We start from the raw sequence: 10,603 nt of genomic DNA on the forward strand, positions 1-10,603 counted from the left end.
ATATTTGGCAAAACCAATACAATATTGTAAAGTTAGAAAATAAAATAAAATTAAAAAAAAAAGAGTCAGGTGACTGAATTAGATCATTTGTATTTTGAAATCCAACATTTAGTAAAAACGAATTCATTCATTTATTAAACATTAATGGCCTGGTATGTGGCAGTCAGTGTTCTGGCAACTGAGGATTCAGTCTATTCTCATAAAACTGACATCTTGTTTGAGGAAGAGACAACACATACATCAGAGTTCATGTTGCGTGGTGCATTAGTTTAGTTTGAATAACATCAACCCTCAACACATGGTTCAGATTTCAGTTATCAGAGGAAATTTACTGTGAACAATTGCATGAAGTACAACTTTGCTGCTAACTCCACTTCAGTCCACAAATCACTGTGTACTAACAGATGCTCATCATGATCAATAACCAATCCTGTTAATTCTTCAAAAGTCTGCAGGATTGGTCACTGTGACTCTTACTCTGTTTTGGCATAGACAGAAAAATAAGTAGTTGTGTTGTCTCCATTCTCCCAGTGATGAACTCATATGTCATTTACAAGGTGAATAACTGTGAAAGGGAATTGGCAACAAATAAAAGTACAATGGAGAGATAAAAAGTGATGATGCCAGAAGTTATATTCAAATTGAATGCAAATGGATTACAGAAAAAATAGTTGACCATGGGACTAGTAACTTAATACTGTAAGAAAGATTCTAGATATGCAGTCAGAAGAACTTAGCTTATAGACATTTGGATCGAAGCCATTCTGACTGGCGTGAAATGGTACCTCATAGTGGTTTTGATTTGCATTTCTCTGATAATGAGTGATGTTGAGCATCTTTTCATGTGTTTGTTAGCCATCTGTATGTCTTCTTTGGAGAAATGTCTATTTAGTTCTTTGGCCCATTTTTTGATTGGGTCATTTTTCTGGAATTGAGCTGTAGGAGTTGCTTGTATATTTTTGAGATCAGTTGTTTGTCAGTTGCTTCATTTGCTATTATTTTCTCCCATTCTGAAGGCTGTCTTTTCACCTTGCTTATAGTTTCCTTTGTTGTGCAGAAGCTTTTAAATTTAATTAGGTCCCATTTGTTTATTTTTGCTTTTATTTCCAATATTCTGGGAAGTGGGTCATAGAGGATCCTGCTGTGATGTAGGTCGGAGAGTGTAGTCACCTGACTCTTGTGTTCTAAAGTCCTTTCATTAAAGGCTAAACTCTCCTTTTTGTGTTTAGAAGTCCTACCAAAAATTCAGGATCCTTCAGAATATAAGGAAGTGAAAAGCCAAAAGAAAACAAAACCAAAATGCAAAAACTGACATTTACTAGAGTTTGTCAAAGGGGCTCAGGAAACAACTGAACGAGGCCCCAGTGGACAAAGCTGGAACAATTTGAGCAACAAATATATTAAGTATTGGATGTAATGTTTTTGTCACTTCAAAATTCATATTTAAAATGTTAATGCCCAATGTACCATGCTTCCGGTTGGTGCATTTGGAGCACAACTAGCTCACAAGGGAGCCTCTGTCATGAATGGGATTAGTACCTTCCAAAAGAGACCCACACGGCCTTCCTAGTTCTGTCTGTCATGTGAGGATACAATGAGAAATCTGCACTCCAAAAGAAGGATTTTGGATCAATCCAAAATTATGCTGCTACTATGATAGTGGAATTTGAGCCTCCAGAAATGTGAGCAATAAATTTCTGTTTTCTGTCACTCCGTCTGTGATATTTTGTTATAGCAGCCAAAATAAGTTAGGATTACAACTTCAGATATCAAATAAATATCTGTGAGTCCATATTGATGTAAATAAATCTTTGAATATATTAATGAATGGAGCAGAATTTTTAAAAATCTTCTGTACAGCAAAGTCTTAAATAATTTATGTAGATACTTCACTCTAAAAAAGGGAAACCCAGTTTACCACTCCTGAGGTATGGGCTGCATGTGGTGACCCATTTTCAAAGAAGACAGAATGGAAGGAGGAAAATGGGTAACTTTACTGTAGGGAAATTTGACAAATACAAATTATCCAAGTCATTAAATGTTCTTCAACAATCAAAATCAATATCAATAGGCATAAATAATGTAGATCTGATGAAAATGGCACTTTTCCTCTGGGACTTTCTTCCCACAAAACCTATAACCATAGTTTAATTATGAGAAAGGCATTAGAAAAGCTGTAGTAGAGGGACATCCTACAATAAATTTGAGAAGTATTTATCAGATCTGTCAAAAATCATCAAAAACAAGGAAAGTCAGGAAACATCACGGCTGAGAGGAGCCCAAGGAGAAACATGACAAGTAAATGTGTGTGGTACACATCCTGTGTGATCCTACACAGAATTGTTGAAAAGACAAGGACTTTATGAAAAATGTAAGGAAGTCTGTTATGGCCCAAATGTTTGTGTCCCTCCAAAATTCGTTTGTTCAAATTTAATCCCTGATGTGATGGTGTTTGGAGGTGGGTCTTTGTGAAGGAGTTAAGTCTTGAGGGTGGAGCCCTTTCCTAGAATGTCATATATTTGGAATCATGCAACATGTAGATTTTTGCTTTCAGTTATTAAAAGCAATGTAATATTCCTCCACATCAGTTGAAGGATTGAGAGCTGATTTCATTTTAGTCAAGAATAATATTTGATTATCTGGATTCACCAATTTCTTTACCAACTCATCTAGGTGATTTTCAAGTTTTTGCAAGTATGAATAAAGCTGCTATGAACTTCAGGGAGAATATTTTCCAGGGCTCTTGCCTGATACCTCAAATATCCCTTGGATTGTAGGTGGCATGCTCCATCTGTCTCACAACATCTTCTTTCTGTGAATGCAGCTAAACTGTGCCTGAACTCCTGATTCACACACGTATGAAGTAATAGACTTGCGTCTTTAAGCTACTGTGTTTGTGGTAACATGTCATTAAGCAATAATGCATGCACTAAAACTGAAAAATCCATCAAGAGGAAGTCCTCCATAGTTTCATAGAACTCATCTGGCAAGCGCTCTGTGTATCTTCTGTGAACTTCATGCCAATGCTGCTTATGTACCACCCAATATCACATCCAAGAACAATTAACTACTAAGGAATAACATTTTGTTGGCTAGGGCTGAGCATTGATTAACATGAAACACTTTGATAGTTAAGAATTTTCAGTCTAAGAATCAGTTTTCACCCATTAGGAAAAATATCAATTTCATGGAGAAAAACAAGTAATAACATTTATTTTGGTGAATTGGGATAAGTTGACTTTTGCACCATAGAAGAACTTGTGGAAAATGGGAGGTGGCTTTTTCTCCAGGTAACTCTCTGAATACTGTTTGTTTGTTAAGATCACATTGTACTTAGCCTGGGGCCTTGTCTCTGATTCCATAACAGAAAAAAGAGTCTGACACAGACTCTATTTGACATTTCTTGTTTATTAGAAATGTATTTGTCCTCTTTGCAAGTATGTTTATTTAAGTGCCTGTTATGCTCCAGGCCATCCTTATATCCTAATGGAGAAGAGAGCTGCCATCTTCCTTTCTGTGCATTGGTTCCCTTCTTCTAACCCAGGTGGCAAGTACATTTATAATTTTTATACTTTGGTGCCAGTATATGTGGCTGAAAGAATGTGGAATGAAATCTCACCTTGATCTACACCAGAACTTCAAAACATCTTGAGCAAGACAAGGAACATGAGCAATGAGGTGACATTTCTTCCAAGAACTTCAGATAATGAGTTCCAGGTGAACCAGCCTGAGAGTTTAGTGTCAGTCAAGGCTGGAGATGCTGCAACCAGGGCTGCAACATGTCTTCTCAGCCCCTAGAAGGTCTTGTCTAGTGGTTCAGTTGGGACTGGGCCAGAATGATAACTAATTTATGATTTCAATGGAAGGCAATTCCCACAAGTATTCCAAGTGGAAAACACAATGACCAATCAATTAAATTGATTTCATCTGCATCGATGATGTGTCACATGGGATGTGACACCAAGACTGTGTGAGGTTAATGAAAGGGCATCCTGAGACGTCCATATATCTTGTTCAGGTAACTAAGTGTTCACAAATGGTAGCGATAATCTGATAAACTACATCCCTTTGCTTGGTAAAAGTAAATTTTTTATGCAATATGCACTAAATCATTATCACACACTGGATATTTTGCTCCTTCATTCACAAACAACCCCAAAGGCTAGAATCCTGTTGATGGCCCTTCTGGTTATTCTTTCAAGAATCCTGTGTCCAATACTGTTTCAAGCCAGGTTGAGATGCTATGCCCTTCTGTGATGGCCAATTTAAGACATGGGACATTCCAATTAAAACCCAAACATAAGACATTGGGCATTCCCAATTAAAACCTGAATATGACATTGGACATTCCCAATTGAAAAAAAAAATAGACGTTGGAAAAAGGCAACTGAATGTGTGCACTGTAGGGTCCAAAAGGCTGGGAAACCGAGACCTGGATGGCTAACAAGTCATTCTAAAATGTGAAAGTGAAAGTCGCTCAGTAGTGTCCGACTCTTTGCGACCCCATGAGCTATACAGTCCATGGAATTCTCCATGCCAAAATACTGGAGTGGGTAGCCATTCCCTTCTCCAGGGGATCTTCCCAACCCAGGGAGCAAGCCTAGGTCTCCCACATTGCAGGCAGATTCATTACCAGCTTAGCCACCAGGAGAAGTCATTCTGAAGTTTTAGACAAATCTGGGCTCCAAAATATTTATTGCCTCTCCTATGACCTATTTCTTGACCCTGAATATCAGAAACAGATATTTGTAGCTACATTTTCACTTCTGGATTTAGGATGAAATCTCAACATGGGTGAAGTTTGCCCCTAGATTCCTAATATCAGCTGAGCCAAAGCAACAGAATCTGTAAGCAAGCAGAATCTCTTCCAGTCTGCAAATTCCACGCACCCATTTCCAACTGGAATGTAACTGGAGCCTGTGGCAGTTACCTGGAGGGCCACCACAATTCAGTGTGGGAGCTCATCCCCTGCACAGGAAGTCAATGAATGGGTATGTCCTCCTCCTATGGCCAGAATTCGCTCTGGGGAATCATGAGACTAGAAGGAGTGTGCCACTCAGTTCCAGATTTTGTTTACAAAATTCTTCCAGGAGAGGTTAAGTCAGTCTCTTGACCCTTGACCTTTCCCTGGTCTGCTCTGAGAATTGTACCCTAAGGTCTGTTGTTCTTTCATTCTATGGGCATAACCAGTGTTTCCTGCTCCTTGCCACCTTCTGATTTAATATTGTGAAATATATTGAGATGGGTGTGTTTCTCTGTTCTGAACACAAAGCCAGCAGAAGGAAGAATGTGAAAAATTAGAGCAGAGATAAACAAAAGCAATGAAAATCAAAAGAATGCAGTAAGAGAGGACGGGAGGAGGGGAAAGATACAAGAAACACAGAAAACAATCAACAAAAGGGCAATAGTAAGTCCTTCCCCATTAGTAGTTATTTTAAATGCAAATTGATTCAGTTCTTCAATACATCAATGTATAGACATAGAACCGGATCACCCAAACCTGCCTGCAATGTGGGAGACAGGGATCCCTGGGTCAGGAAGATCCCCTGGAGAAGGGAATGGCTACCCACTCCAGCATTCTTGCCTGGAGAATTCCAAGGACAGAGGAGCCTGGCAGGGCTACAATCCATGAGGTCGCAAAGAGTCGGACACAGCTAAGTGACTACTGCTTTCACTTCTTGCCCTGCTGCTGCTGCTAAGTCACTTCAGTCGTGTCCGACTCTGTGCGACCCCATAGACAGCAGCCCACCAGGCTCCCCATCCCTGGGATTTTCCAGGCAAAAACACTGGAGTGGGTTGCCATTTCCTTCTCCAATGCATGAAAGTGAAAAGTGAAAGTAAAGTCGCTCAGTCGTGGGGTGCCATCAACTTCTCCGACTTCTTGCCCTATTAGTACTTATTTTAATTGTAAATTGATTCAGTTCCCCAATACATTAATACATAGACATAGATTGACTAAATGGGGGAAAAGCAACCAGGATACAAGTGCATGGTATCTGTGAGTCTAAATTTAGATCTATGAACATACATAGTCTGAAAGTGAAAGAAAAGAATTTTTGCTCCATAAAAATAGTAACAAAAATAAAGCAGGGGGTAGAACTATCCCAGTAGTAGATAAAATAGAATTGAGCTTAAAAACCTGATACAAGAGTCATTATGTACTGTCAATAGATCAATTCTACCAAGAAAATATTATTAATGGTTGTACATCAAATGTCAGTCCTCTACATATAAGAAGCAAACTTTGCCAGAATGGAAGGGAGAACTAAACAGAAATAAAACACTAGAAAGAGATTTTAATACCTCATTTTCCATAATAAATGAAAAACCAGAATGAATATTAATAAGGACAGAGGACTTGAATAACACTATAGAATAATTGGCTTCCCAAGTGATGCAGTGTTAAAGAATCCACCTGCCAGGGCAAGAGACACAAGAGATGTGGGTTCAATCCTTGGGTCAGGAAGATCCCCTTGAGTAGGAAATGGTAACACATTCCAGTATTTTTGCCTAGAGAATTCCATGGACAGAGGAGCCTGGTAGGCTACAGTCCATAGGATCACAAAGTGCTGGATATAACTGAGCACACACACACACTAGATTAATTGGACATCACAGGCATGTTCAGGACATTCCACCAAATAACAGCCGAATATACATTCTTCTCAAGTGCACATGGAATATCCTCCAGGATAGACCATGTGGTAAGCAACAAAATAAGTCTCAACAAATTTTAAAATATTGTAATTACAGAAAGCATCTTCTCTGATTACAATTGAATGAAATTACAAATCAATAGCAGAAGAAGAACATGAAAACAAAGATATTTGGAAATTAAACATACAACCAATATAAGAAAGAAGAAATCATCAGGAAACTTAGATAATACTTTGAGATAAATAAAAACAAAAACACAACTTACCCCCTTACCAAAAATTATGGATACAGAAAGCAAGGCTCTAATACTCCTACCTGTATTTAATTAACAATGTTTAGCTCTATTTGCCTTACTTTGAAACATCAAAGAAAAAAGGTTTTCTTTAATTTTTTTAAAAGGTAACGTTATTGAGAGTGAGAGAACTTGTGACCAGTTCCTGGGAAAAGAAGACACAGAGGGCAGGCAGCCAGGGGTAATTTCAGTGGATGTTTCTTTCTGTTTTTTTGTTTAACTGTCCCCACCCCAAAGATCAGTACCAAACCTTCTGGGATGCAAATCCAGGTGAACCAGAGAATCTCTGGTGCCATGTGCACTACTTCTTTTTTTCAGTGTGTCCAATAATCTTTGCTGGTATTACTAGATCCATAATTTATTTTTAAACTTTTATTGGAGTGTAGTTGATCTTCAATGCTGTATTAGTTTCAGGTGTACAGCAAAGTGGTTCAGTTATACATATACACGTATTCATTCCTTTCAGATTCTCTTCTAGTATAAATTATAACAAAATATTTAGTAGAGCTCCCTTTGCTATATAGTAAGTCCTTGTTGGTTATCTGTCTTATGTAGAGTAGTGTGTGTTAATCCTTAGCTCCTGATTTATCCTTTCCTCTAGGTTTCCCCTTTGGTTAGCGTAAGTTTGTTTTTGATACCGGTAATTAAAAGACGCTTACTCCTTGGAAGGAAAGTTATGACCAACCTAGATAGGATATTAAAAAGCAGAGAAAGGTCCGTCTAGTCAAGGCTATGGTTTTTTCAGTGGTCATGTATGGATGTGAGAGTTGGACTGTGAAGAAAGCTGAGCGCCGAAGAATTGATGCTTTTGAACTGTGGTGTTGGAGAAGACTCTTGAGAGTCCCTTGGACTGCTAGGAGATCCAACCAGTCCATCCTAAAAGAGATCAGTTCTGGGTGTTCTTTGGAAGGACTGATGCTAAAGCTGAAACTCCAATACTTTGGCCACCTCATGTGAAGAGTTGACTCATTGGAAAAGACCCTGATGCTGGGAGGGATTGGGGGCAGGAGGAGAAGGGGACGACAGAGGATGAGATGGCTGGATGGCATCACCGACTCGATGGACATGAGTTTGAGTGAACTCCGGGAGATGGTGATGGACAGGGAGGCCTGGCATGCTGTGATTCGTGGGGTCACAAAGAGTCAGACATGACTGAGTGACTGAACTGAACTGAACTGAAGTTCATTTGTTCTGAAGATAAGTTCATTTGTAATGAGGCTCCACATATGAATGATATCATATGATATTTGTCTTTCTCCATCTGACTTACTTCACTAGGTGTGATAACCTCTAGGTCCATCTATGTTGCTGCAAATGGCATTATTTTTTTTTTTTTTTTGTAGTTGACTAGTATTTCATCGCATGTATGTACCACATCTTATCCATTTCTCTGCTGATAGACATTTAGGTTGCTTCCATGTCCTGGCTATCATAAATAGTGCTTCAGTAAACTTTGGGGTGCTTGTATCTTTTTGAATTATGCTTCTCTCCAGATGTATCCCCAGGAGTGGGATTTCTGGATCATATGATACTTTTATTTTTAGTCATTTCAGGAACCTCTATACTCTTCTCCTTAGTGGCTGTACCCATGTGAGCCACTTCTATCCCACCCACCTGCACCTTGTTGGGTTGGAGGTGCAAGACCTTTAGAGTTTCCCCAAGTAACTAGAAATCCAAATGGACTTTCTCTCTGGAGCACACCTGGAAGGCAGAGTCCATGCTGTATGGGAGTGAGTTGCCTGCTGGGTGGTCCAGAATGAGCAGCTCCCAGTCCAGGCCAACATCACCCTTCAGGCTCAGGTGCCTAGACTGGGGGAAGGTGGGTACAGTCTCTCGCCAACCCCTCTGGGTAGCATGGCTGATGATATCAGGTGTGAAGACACCTGCCATCTGCCTGGGGTGCAGACAACAGTAGGTGAGGGACTCAGGGCAGCAGATGATGAGGTTAAGGAAGGGAGGACACTCTGGGCTGATGATCAAAGTCTCAGGCACTCATCCTCAAATTTCACTTCTCCATCCTCCATATCCTCCTCAAGTAGGAGTCGGACTTCTGTCCCCAATTCCATTCACTCTTCTGGTTGAAAATTCTCTGTGTTTCTCTGTCTCTCTTGACTGCAGTAAACAATAGACACTAAGGCCAGCTGTGCCCCCAGATTCCTCCCAGGAAGGCTTTAATCAATACTGGTTCTGCTGGAAGTTATTGGAAGTCAATTTTAAAGAGAGGCCAGGATTCTTGACTGGCTTAGCTGGGAAACAGGGAGACGCAGGTGTGAAATTCTCATTCTCAGGTGTGTGTGTCTCTCTTTTCCTCTCCTTTGTCACCTCAACTCCTCCTGCTCGTTCTTCATCTTTCCTCCCAACCGAATCCTCTTTCTCCTCCTCATTATTTCACCCTGTGCAGTCTCAGGTGACCTTCTCCACAAGGAAGAGCTGCCTGCTAGCAGCTCAGACCAGAGGAAGGATGACTTTGTAAGTCGGCTTGGGAGAGGGCTTCCTTGGTGGCTCAGCAGTAAAAAATCTGCCTGTAATGCAGGAGATGTGGGTTTGATCCTTGGGTCAGGAAGTTCCCCTGGAGGAGGGTAGGGCAACCCACTCTAGTACTTTTACCTGGAGAATCCCATGGACTGAGGAGCCTGGGAGACTACAGTCCATAGCGTTGCAAAGAGTTGGACACGACTGAAGAGACTGAGCACGCACGCATGTGGCTTGGGAGAATGAATGACTGGGAATGAGGGCAGGGGATTGTGGGGAGTGGGAAAAGATGGAGAAAAGTTAGGTTCAGGATTAGGGTTAACCAGTTCCAGGCCAAGCAAAGATAAAGGAGAGTAGGGAAGGAAAACTCCTTATAGGCAATGAAAACTTCTCTGCCTGCAGCATGTATGACAGCCCAAGCAACCACTAGCAAAAAATGTGTAAGGGATGCTAGGCCGCAGATCCACACATCTTCACGATAGGGACACTGACCTTGCATTCCATCTCTCCCCGAATGCACTGGCCTTTCCTGCCTGCTCTAGAAATATGCAGGGGGAATGACTCCACTACCTCTCAACTCTCAATGACATATTTTTTAATCCAGCAGAAATAAGAAAAGTGTATGAACATATAATACATTTATAAAGTGAAATACAGAGATCTGGCTGAAAAAACTCCAAACTGTTAACTTCGGATTAGAAGCAAGGTACATTATTTCTTTCTTGACTCACCTTCAGTATTTCCTCTGTCTTATTTTTCTCCTTTGCCTGCATACATGGATCTGTCCCAGTCCTGCAAGGTTAATCCCCTAAGAACATCCCTTTGATTCTATCACCACCCTGCAGAGCTGTTTGATGTGCCCTCTGATCTGCAGTGGGGAAGGGAAACTTCCTTTTCTGGCATCAGGTCCCCTTCCGTTTGGTGTTCATGTGCCTTTGCAGCAACACCTCTGCAGCCTGACCCCTAAACCCCTTCTTCAGCTCCCGCCCCTTATACACCCCTACCTCTGTGCCTCTGGTCATGTTTTCTGACATCTGTAGAGCACTTACTGTGTACCAGCCACCCTCACATATGTTGTCTGACATGTGACAGCTGGGACAGGCAGCAGAGGGATCAGATCTCAGGGGTCTCAAACAGCAGAGCTGGGATTAGAAGGGAAAGCTGTCTAGTCACAATTTCAGA

The sequence above is a fragment of the Bubalus kerabau genome, chromosome 13, assembly GCF_029407905.1.
Source record: "Bubalus kerabau isolate K-KA32 ecotype Philippines breed swamp buffalo chromosome 13, PCC_UOA_SB_1v2, whole genome shotgun sequence".
Taxonomy (NCBI): Eukaryota; Metazoa; Chordata; class Mammalia; order Artiodactyla; family Bovidae; genus Bubalus; species Bubalus kerabau.